The following is a 12,035-nucleotide window of genomic DNA, read 5'->3' as shown; positions in this document are numbered from 1 at the left end:
AACAGGAAAAAAGGGCTTGAATGAAGAAACAAACCAAAAAAAATCTTCCACTCTTTGTGATCTGAGTATATAATGACTGAAATAAAGCTGTCAGAAAGTCAGAAAGCGTGCACCGATGTGAACAGCTTTATTTCAGTCATAAACCGTGGCAACTTTTGCTAAGCAGACAAAATGTAAAATCAATAATAGTACCACAGAAAAACAACCTAACAATAGCACAAATATATACTCACTAAATAAACGCTAAATAAAAGTGAAAGCGCGTGCTGATGTGAGCAGCTGTATTCCAGTCATCATATACTCAGATCACCCCAAAAAAAATAGCACGATATGAACAGCTTTATTTCAGTCATAAACAGTGGAAACTTTTGCTAAGGAGACAAAATTTAAAACAAATAATATAATAGTACCCCAGAAAAACAACATAGTTACCTGTGAATGGCTTCAATGTGGTTGTGAATATGCCTTTTAGCAAACGTTCTAAAAGCATTGCATTTCAATGAAAATTTCAGAAACCATGCTTTATTTTTTGTTTCTCTCAACAAAACCTGGCCTCAGTGTACCCTGTTTTTGTAGGAGGAATCTGAATGTATAGGTGCGAACAGCTGAGACATCAATAGGAGTCCTGGGGAAACCTGGTGTCACCTGAGCCAGGTGTCAATAGGTCTTACATATTCATGAATAGTCATTGATTATTCAGGGAAACAGAGGCTCTGTTGAAAAAAGTTAGGCACATCAGTCACTTTACTCCAAATAAAAGGTCTTTCTGAGTGTTATAATTTAGCTGTTTTTCTATGGGCCCACACCCAAGACTTTCATGAACTCAGTCCTGTGTTCAAAACAATCTGCAAGGTTTGTTTATTCTCCATTTTCACTGTTTTTTTCTGCTAGAGTTCAAAATTCTATTTTCGTGTATGTGTACTTTGACATATGCTTAAAAGTCACACATGAATCTAACATACTTACATCAGCCATATTATGAAAGCCCAGTTTGTGCTCTATGTAAAGTTGAAATGTATTAGATACTACATTGGTAAAGCTTTGAAATTTACAAAAATTTAAGAAGAGCCCCGATTCACTGCAGGTTAAAGGTACTGCAAAGCAAGCCCAGCAGGGGGTACCTGGATTTGAACCAGAGACCTCTTGATCTGCAGTCAAATGCTCTACCACTGAGCTATACCCCCACAGGTAAATGCTAGCAACTGACAACAGATGTGTTCTAAATGGATGTCATTTTAATATTGGTCCAAGGGTTCATAGATTAAAAGTTTCTAGGAAAAGGATTATCTACACATGACATCATTTGTAGGCTGGGTCATTTCCAGACGACTTTTAATGTTGTAAACTGTTAACCAGTTAAGGATACCTGAATCAGTGGAGTCAGGCAGGGGTATGCGGATTCGTCCAGGGGACCTTCTGATCGGTAACACAAATCAATCACCCCTTCAATCGTTTGAAGTTTTTCAATCAAGCCAAAGCCTATTTGATCATCTTTGCTATCCAAGAGCATCCCTTCAAGGCCACAATTTACCCATCTTTGTAACCTCACCACGTTGTGTAATCTATTCCACGGATAAGTTAGGGTGTCGGAGGACGAAGGTAGGTCTTACCCTGGATTACATTGTTGTCGTTGTTAATACTTTTATTTAGTGAGTCCCTGCAAGAGCTGGTATAATGATCAAGGGAATTTTTTAAATGTGGAGACAGTCCATGTAGATGGTGGAGGTGTTTGGAATATGTTCTTGGCCATCAATGGCACAAATCAATCGTCTCTTGAAAACCAAACCCTATTTGAGCATATTTGCTGACCATCAGCATCCCTTCATGGTCACAATTTACCCATCTTCGTGAATTCCCCATTTTTTAATCCATTCTAAGAATAAGTGAGTTTGTCGGAGAGTGATGGAAAGGCCTACCCTGGATTACGATGGTGTTGGAAAGAACGCCTTCATTGAGTAGTGCGGAACAATGTGCTCAGAAGTGTGTGCGCACTCGCGGTTCATCTAGTTTGGAAAGCAGAGAAATAAAAGCTTATTTGCTATTTATTTTAGAGTTCATGTAAGTTATTCCATCCGGGAGTAAATTCTGAGGGAAGTTAAATGGCATGCATCGGCTAACTTTGTCCGTCTCATCCTTTTTTTCGAACACTGAACTAACGAACTGCTACCCTGCCACTGTGAGTTATCAGAGCAGAGGAAGTAACACAGGGTTCTTAAAAGTGTCCTACTACTGGGGTAAATATTACATTGTATTGTATATTATGTTATATTATATTATATATTTATTGTTTATTGTATATTTATTGTAAAATCAGTGTGACATTAAAGGATAAAGATCGTCCTACCGTGAGGGGCTGAGTGTTGTCAGAAGGAGCTCTTTCTCCCTGCAGGACGCGGTAACCATAGTAACCAGTGATTTCCGGATTGGACCTAAGATTTCCAGCCCAGCTACAGCTTAAAACCCGTCCATTTAAAAATGAAATAAAATAAAATAGCAGCCCCAAATGCATACTGTGATAACTAATACATTAACAAACAGAAAACCCAAAACAAATGGGTAAGTGCAAAGGGCACTATTTAGACACACACACACACACACACACACACACTGACAGACCCGCAGCACAGGCGATCTCACCCAGTGTCCAGCTCTTCAAGTCCTGCAGAAATCCGCGGAAGTTTTGATAATTTTATGATCATTCCTAAATATCATACAACATTACATTAGTAATATTGACTGTCAGATACTGAGTCAGGAAGTGGTTATGCCCAAGGCATAAGCGAACTAAGCGGCTGCTTAGGGCCCCGTAGCCACCAGGGGGCCCCCAAGAGTACATGAAATGACATCTATTTTTTTTGATATCTGTCAATGGACAATGGTTATTATACAAAATGACAATAATAAGTTATAATTAGTCATATTGGTGGCACAGAGGGGCCCCCGAAATAAAATGTTAGGATATTGTTTGTACAATTAAAGCCAAACACAATGACTGCTTGACTCATAAGAAAGTGTCTGTTTCCTTACTGACAATGTTATCATCTTCATCCTACGGACCGATTTTATCAGAGTAACATCATCACCTTCATCTACAACTTTATGAGGGAAAAGGGGCTTTATTGAATCTGCCATGGAGAAGAAAATGTAATGTATTTAAATTATTCTATTATTGTATTTATTCAATTTTATACAAATTTACTAACAATTAAAATGAGTAAATATTTTAGTTTTTATATTTTATAAGTAGTGTCTTGACTTGTGGCATTTATTTGTTTGTTGTGATAAAGCATGTTTATTAGAGTTCATATTATTCTGCAAAGAAGTATTTATAACAGAGTCTACATCTTTGGAGGATGTGAGCAGAGTCCTAGCACCTGACCCACAATAAGATAACTCACTACACCATCTTGTGGAGAAATAAGAAAGACTTGGTTTTTAAGGTAATTGAAGGTAATTTATTTATTAATGACATTAATAAATAAACTTCTGAACTATAATTAATATTATATAATGTATATATTTAGTATTTTTTGCATTTCTTTGTATAGCCTTCCCATACAGAGTTCCATAGAGTTCCTGGACTAAATCGCTGTTCCAGTTCACTTCAAATATTTTTCCATCTGATTTTATTCAGTAGGGTTAATTAAGTGTAGTGACCAAAGAACAAAACTGGAGCTATGATTGCACTGGTGTTAATTACAATCATACAGGTCTCACAAACAGAATATTGTCTATAGAGAAAAAGAGCTGCAGAGGAACAGAAACTTTTCCTCCAACAATTTTCTTCATCTATTGATCAAGAGGAGAATAAACTGTGCACCTGAGCCTTTCCTCATTAATGTTCAAGAACACGTCTGTTATAAACAATCAGCTAAAAGAACATTCTCACTCTAACTACATTTCACTGGCAATCAGAAACTGATATGTATTTATTTTATAGTTATGTTTGGTTACTTAAAGATGATTGTGATTACATTAAACAGTGTATTCTGGGTGGATGAATTGTTGTCAACAGCCTTTACTATAAATACACCAATTTATTAGAATTTATTGACAACAATTTATTATTAAGCAACTTAATTAAAATACTTGTTCTTTTGGTTTGTAACTTGCAAACTAAAGGACTTAGCAATATCAGCAATAGTGAAGAAAACCAAGTGGGCATAATAACATTGTTATCCTGAGTGTTTAGTTAGTTTGTGTTTATCTTTTGAAATAAACATCATATTTATTCATATTCATGACAACTCTGCTTTACCTCACACAGCAACTCTTTCTCATCTACTAGACAATTAGCAAATCTTAGTATGCTAAAACTACAGTAAAACCAAGCCCCAGATCCATAAGCTGCAGCTGAAACCTAATGAATGGTCATTCAATCAGAGTTTATTTTTAGTACCTACTTTATCCTGGTCACACTTCCACAACTGTCTATATACATTATATATACACACCTTCATTCATTCATTCATGCTTTGTCCTGGGCAGGTGAATCTGGAGCTTCTCCCAGCAACACTAGGGATGATGCAGGAATACACCCTGGATGATACAGCAGTCTAATGCAGGACAAAATGCACAGACACATTCACACACTCATTCAGACTTAGGGGAAATTTAGTGTCAGCAGTCCACCTTAAGTTGGAACGTTTACATCACAGTACAAATAAGAAAACAGAGGACAAGCTCAAAAGGCTAGAGTCATCATCCCTCCATCAAATAATTATGTTTAAGATTATAGGCATTACCCTTATGTGCAATCAAACCTTGTCACTAATTTTTTATTTATTTATTTTTTTTTATCTGTATGATCAAACTCACATCTGTTCAAATGAACATGCAGAATAAACATTTAATAAATGAATGTAGATGTAGATTTTTTTATTTATAGTTGTGTTAATCCCTCATTTTCTTTTCAGGCTATTAGCTCCAGCTGCAAATGTTTTCACAAATGTTGTTTGTGTCTGTGGTTAACTGATAAGTTGGTAAAGTGAGTCTCTTTCATCTTCTGTGGTTTTAGAAACTTAATATACCATGTTGATGTATTTGTAAAGCCTTTCAGTGACTCTGTATCACTGTGCTGTTACTCTAAGAGCACAATGATAGAGTGCAGAATCTGAGAGCTTTAGACCTCTGATAGTAAGTTCAGTAGAGTCTCTGCTTGTTTTCGACTCTAGTCGACGATCATCAGGAGTGCTCCCAGCACCTGCATTTGACCTTGCGCCTTTATACAGTAAAAACTGTGGTGTGCTGTTAGGATATTGTTTGTACCAGTAAAGCAAAATGTATTCACTGCTTGCCTCATATGAACATTTCAGAATAACAGTCTCTGCTTCTTTCCTGACAATGTTTGCATCTGTTGGCTCAATTTTATCTGCAAAGCTACCTGGTGTGACAAAAACATAAAGAAACATGTCAGTGAAGTATTTTTTGTAATTCCAATATTGACTTAAGGAATCAAGAAATTACTAGATTAATACAAACATGCTTATTAATTAATGCAATTATTTAACTGATTAAATATCATTGTAATAATTAATAACTGAAAATGACCTGTAACTAGAGTGAGAATCAGTGGTATGTATCTCACTATGTACAGTAAGTTGTATAGTTGATCCATTTCTGAACACAGCTCTGTGAGGATTCTGTATAATAGTGCTGTATGTGCTGAACTTTACACGTCTCTAGAAGGACACACCCAGGAAGTGATGCTGTTGTAGTGTAGAGTCATTACTATGGCTGTGTTGTATTTTAAGATTCATCATCTATACCATACTATAAGCCTTTATCTGTTTGTGTGTTTTTTTAATTATTTGTACATTTATAAATAATTATGATAATTTCCTATGATAAAAATCATAGGAAACTGGATCCAATCTCTCATAAGTAAATTTGCTGTGTCTGTTCCCAAAAGGTAATTAAATTCAGTTCACTTCATTTTCATTCATATCACTTTTAACAATAGACACTGTCTCAATGCAGCTTTACAGAAATACAGAAATTCAGAATAGAAATTACAAAGTTGAAAATTAACTTTACCCCTAATGAGCAACTCTGAGGCAACAGCGGCAAGAACAAACTCTGTGAGACGATATGAGGAAGACTCAAATGTGAACCCATCCTCATCTGGGTGATACCAGAGAGTGTGATTATGAATAAATTACCTTCTAATTGTATATTATCAAACATTAAAAGCAGCCGAGGAGATGATCAGATCCACTTGTTTAGTTTTATCATCAACTTTAGCAGACAGACGTGGTGGCATAGGGTTTTACCTTTTACCCTCCTTTCTGAAAAGGTCAATGTTAACTTACCTAATGAAAGCCACAGACACATGAATATAACAGTGATCATGATGAATGGTGTTAGTAAAATGACAATATTCTGAGGTCTTTCTGTACTCTATTATATTAATATTTCAGAGGTTCATGTCTCCACAAAGTGTGACATTCTCCATCCCGCTCCCTGTATTCCAGAGAGAGGCTCCAGGTTGGAGCTTTAATTTTCAGAGGTAATTACAGTGGGATTTGAACCTTCTTGGACCTCTGGAGAAACAAGCTTCCAAGCGAGAACCAAGCCGGCAGTGCAAGTTTCCATTAGTTTTATCCCAACCACTCTATTCCATTTAAAACCAGGGCTCGTCCGGGATTTGAACCCGGGACCTCTCGCACCCTAAGCGAGAATCATACCCCTAGACCAACGAGCCAGGTCGTCCTTGTCAGCTTGATGTGCGCCAATGGAGGTTCACTGTACTCTGTAACTGTACGACCTTCTTGCTCATATGGACTGTCAAGTCAAGTTAACAATAAAGCGAGGCTCCTGTGGGATTCAAACCTTTTTGGAATCCAGATGCTAAGTGTGAACCAAGTAAGCAGCTCTTGCCATTGGGCCAAATTATGTCATTTACAGGGTTGTTACTGTAGTCTTAGATTTCTGTTCTTGGTGAACAGGAATGAAACCCGATGTGGTCTTTAGCTGTTGTAGCTCATCTACCTCAAGAATTGATTATGGAGCACTATTTCAGTAGAGCTTATTTATTTCCGGATTGTGTGATGGAAACTGTGTTTTTATTTTCCACAATTCTTATTCTTAGTTATACATACTTTCAGGTATCCTGTAATTCTCAAAAATATATTAAACACCCTGCAAAGACACACATGATGAACACATTAAATAGCATGCTCAGTAAAATAAACAAACAAACATAAAATAAAATAAAAATAAATCAGATCAGCTGCTTGTCAAAAGAGTTGTACAATATGCACATTTTTATTCCTAGAACAGAATCAAATTCCAGCATGTGATCTTTACACTGTCATTAAGTAAATAAACCATCAAACCTGCCACTATTGTTTATGAGAACTGCACTTAATACTGCAGAGGGAGTGAACATGTGGCTTCTTCAAACACACACCTAACTTTTCTATCTGTATTTGGATTCACTTAGAATGTTTTGTCTATTCAATTCAAATAAAGTATTCATATATGGTTATATACATACATTTCTATTGGATCAATAATCAGAATGCTGATGTTATGCATAGCTTCCAGTCTTTTCTTCTTATTGTGATTCTTTAACACTTTCATGTTTGAGGTCTCTGTAGGTTTTTGGACAGTGAAGTTGACTTTCCTGTCACTGTGGGCTGCAAGGCGCAGTAGTACAGTGCAGAGTCTGATACTGAAGCAGGCGAGATCTCCAAATCCACACGCTTCAGACTCTTATGAACTTTAGCAGACAAATGAGGATGAGGAGTATCACCTGTCTGATTCCCTCCCGATTCCGTCAACAGAACGAGGAATTCTGGTGCTGCATTGGAATATTGTCCATACCACTGTAGATTGTTCATAGAAACAGTGTATTTATAATCACAGGAGAGTGTAACTGCTTGCTCCTCTTTACCATAGACAGCAGAAGATGTTGGAGTAATGCTGTCCTGTGTGCTCTCACCTGAAGAGGACATTTATTTCAGAATATTATCATTTTATATTATACAGTATACATACAGTACATGCTTACAATCTAAAACACTCACACATGGAAACATTTCTTTACTAGTTATAAAACATTTAAACATGATATATGGGGATAAATAAAATATAAGCTTACCTATGAACATGGTAAAAAACAGAAACACAGAAAACCTGTGTTTGAGAGCATGTGCACAAATACATAAGCATCTTGTATTAAGCTCAAGATTCTGCAGTAATTCAAGTGTTTCAGTCGGACTGCACTCCACACACCATGTATCTGTGCTGAAGCTTTGTTCAGGTTTAATGTTCATGGCTACTTTAACACTCCACATGGTTCTGTTGTGTCCAGGTCCAATCAGGTTCAGTTCTAGAGTATTTTCATGTCATGTACTGCCATCTGCAGGAGCTGAATTTAAATAGACATATACATTATTTACATCAAGAACCATCAATATATTTTAAAACAAAAGTATTGCTCACCACGCTGGGAATAGTTCACAGTTTCAATTCACAGATTCATTTGGAATCATTACAGCATTTCAGCATATCAGAACACAAGAATAACCCGTCTTTTTCTTTTTTATCTGTATTTCTGACATTACCCTAGACAAAAACAAGTCCTCAGATTCAGCATCCTTAAAGAGACAAATTTGCTGGTGTGCTTGTGATTATTGTCCTTTAATATGACCCAGTTTCAGCACAACATAAGCTCATGGACAGTCTTACATTTGTCTCAAGAATATTCTAATATAAAGTGGAGATCATCAATGTCCAAATGATTAAAAGTTTTCTAGAGCCTGTGGCTGCAAAACAACCGAATCCTCACCCCTCCACCACCATGACACTTGGTATGAGGTGTTTGTTGTGATAAACTCTGTTTGACCTTCACCAAACATGAAACTATGAATAATGATTAACCATCAGTCCAAAAAAATATTGTTCCCGAATTTGTTAAGATGCTGCCATGTTTTTTTGGAGAGAAAGGGCTTCTTCCTCTCACCTCCTCCATGAAAGCCATATGTGGAGGCAGGACTGAGGTGGAGCACAGGTTTGTGAATGGAAGGTGGTGCAGGGAAGAGTAAGTGCTGTTTCCACAGGTCAGGGTCATAACACTTAAGACCTGGGAAATGCAACTGTGAATGGATTTTTGCTGATCCATTTAAAATTTGGCAGACATTGTACATCCATTTAACTGAAAATACAAATGTTAATACACAATTTCCATTTTCATTTCATTTTCACTCAATCTTGATGAATTTCATTATGATCAATAAAAGGAAAGCAAATTTGACTAACACTTTCCTTATTCATCCATTTTAACTTCTTGTAACTATACAATGGAATTATGGTCTGGAGTGCTCACATTTTGTTCTGGATCTTAGTTCACATTTGGTAAAGTAACATACATTTATACACACAGGTATAATAAACACATGAAAGAATAAATAAATGTATGAATGGAAAAAAATTACAGGATATATAATTATAGGATATTGTTTGTACCAATAAAGCAGAATGTTGTCTCTGCTTCACTTATAAGAACATTTCAGAGTAACAGTGTACTGAATAAACAAAAAGTAACCATGTGCCTTTATCATGAATTAAAGTTTAAACCTAATGTCATGTATTGGAGTTGAGTTGAAAATCAACATTTTATATATATACACATATCTTGATGTATAGAAATGATCTGACCGAGGCTGTAATAGATGCAAATGAAATACTTTATTAGAGTTAGGATAGGAGGATGATGAGAGGAGGGTTAATATTGGTTGAAATGATATTAGATGAAAGACAAACACAGATAATTCATTAACACTAAACCTGGAAATGTAACGAGAAAGCAATTATTTCTAGTGAGAATGATAAAATGCTACACAGGCTACAACTGACTGTGCAATTCTGGTCCTAAAGTCCTGGGATCGTTGTGCAGACCTGTCAAGGGGAAAAAGAAGAGAGATATTTTAAAATGTGACAATTGAAATGTTACAAAATCAATTTATACTCATCTGTGGAGCGCTTGAGCAATGTAGGGACAAAATATGAACTGTAACAAAGTATGGAATGGGAACTTGTGCAATAAATTGTGTGTTTGTGTGTGTGTGTTGTGTTGGTGGGTACTGGGAAGGTGTAGAAGTAAGGGAAGGACATTGCCAAGAGCCTCTCCAAAGTCTTCACCATCTTCTTCTCGACATGCTGCCCGAGGAGATGCCTAACCGTGCTGGCTAAAGCTGGCGGGTCGGTGTAGAGCTCCAGGGGCTGAGAGAACAGTACCACAAAAAGGCCTGTAAGCTGATCCTATCAACAAATTACACAAACACAAATCCAGTGTAATGTCACTGTCTTAGAGATACAATGCTGACCATTTGTGTATCGTGGCATCAGAAGATATTTGAACACTTACAATAAGCACTGTGAAGTAGATCTTTGCTCCAGGCTCCCGAACGTCTACATCCCACTTGATGAGCGCCAGCAGGCGCTCCGAGAGTCCTCCCTGAAGCTTTAGGAAAGGGAGACGACAAGCTCTGTTAATTCCAGGGTTTAAAATATGGGAAAACAAAATGAAATAAAATAGATCCTGTTCTCAAACTACATTCAAGCATCGCTTTTAAATCTCCCGATAAGACGCTTACTGGCTGAGGCGTTAAGCCCTTCGTGAAGTATCCGCAGAGAAGCAGCTCGTAAAACACGTCCACAAGGTTGTAGTGGTAGGCCTGCAGAGAGCAGAAAAGTTACAAAAAGAAATTAACTTTACATAATGGAGTCCTAATGGAGTTCTCTATTATCAAAGTCTTTCAGATTTAAACAGCTGTCATGTTACACAGGCATTCATAAGCTTACACAGGACCCGGAGAGCTCTGCTTTGATGGAGTCCCGATGAGAAGGAGTCCTCAGGAACCGAATCGGAGCCACGGAGGCCAGCTGTACGCCAACTGCATCCTGTTAAAACGTAAAAAACAAAAAAATCTCTGTAATTCACTTATGGTGTTCTAGATGGCTACTTAATTTACACCTTAACACGAAGCAGGATGTAAGTCTAAACATGTCCTGTTCTCCAAAAAAGATGATGTACTGTACATTTCCTCCTGCCGCCCCATCATAAGTGCTTCTTCTCATCACAGTTTCATAATAACACATCTAACATTCTGTCACGTTCCTTACAGTAAAAACAGCTTGAGTAAAATAAAGGAAAGGTTTGTTTACCGGTTAAAAGGTTTGCATTACTCATTACGATATTTATCTTAAACGTCAGAGAGATGTTTCTAGTGTTTTTTTTGTTCTGCTGTAGGTACTTGTGCTCTGAGACTCTGGGACTCAGAGACTGAGGGAGATGTCTGTTGTTCTGTCTCTGCAGGAAATTGAATCGCTTTTGGGATTTTCTGGCCCAGAAAAGATCCTAGGTGATTTGCACCCCCATACCTGGAAGCTTTCAGTTTAGCCAAGAATGGCATTCAAGCCCAGATTGTCTCCCACTACCTGGACAACTGTGAACTTAACAACACCATGAAATTCGGGGGTATCAACAGTGATGCCATCCCTCTCAAGACACCTGATCTCTTCAACAATAGGGCACAGCACTGCATCAAGACCATAGGTTGAATTGCATTATCTGATTTGAAAACTGCTAGAAGGAAGTGTGACCGTAAACTTGATAGCAGGTCTGGTGGCAAGCTCTTCATGATGAAATATATAAATCCTAACTTGTGAATCCCAGTCTTCGATCCAAGGGGATTGACAGTTTCACAGTCATCACTATACAGCAGTAGCAGAACTGAAACCTCAAGAATAGTGGATACGTTTTACAAAACTCCCCATCAAAGACATCCTGAAGTGCATCACCCTCTCTCTGCTGCCATTCTATCATGGCCTTCAAAATACCAGGAATTTCAAGTAGCTTGACAAGAAGGCACTGTAGTGGAATACGCTGATAGGAATCAGGAACTGCAACTTGTCGGACAGTGCCAGTGGTGGAATCCCATTGCTGTACATAGGAAACCCCAGGCAAAAACTCCTCAACTGGCTGAATAAAGTTTCCTGATTTAGCAAAATACTGCATCTGTTTATAG

The 12,035-nt window shown here is 37.4% G+C and overlaps 2 non-coding genes across 2 annotated transcripts; both read right to left on the bottom strand.

The window, feature by feature from the left end:
- Window positions 1–1,112: 1,112 nt before the first annotated feature.
- On the bottom strand, window positions 1,113–1,184 carry trnac-gca (transfer RNA cysteine (anticodon GCA)). The gene has a single exon. It is a non-coding gene; the product is annotated as a tRNA-Cys (tRNA).
- A 5,447-nt stretch (window positions 1,185–6,631) lies between these two features.
- Window positions 6,632–6,703, bottom strand: trnap-agg (transfer RNA proline (anticodon AGG)). The gene has a single exon. It is a non-coding gene; the product is annotated as a tRNA-Pro (tRNA).
- Window positions 6,704–12,035: the final 5,332 nt, after the last annotated feature.

The sequence above is a fragment of the Hemibagrus wyckioides genome, unplaced genomic scaffold (genome assembly GCF_019097595.1).
Source record: "Hemibagrus wyckioides isolate EC202008001 unplaced genomic scaffold, SWU_Hwy_1.0 Contig1, whole genome shotgun sequence".
Lineage (NCBI taxonomy): Eukaryota > Metazoa > Chordata > Actinopteri > Siluriformes > Bagridae > Hemibagrus > Hemibagrus wyckioides.
The sequence above is the reverse complement of the archived record's forward strand: the minus strand, read 5'-3'. Positions and strand labels throughout refer to the sequence as shown.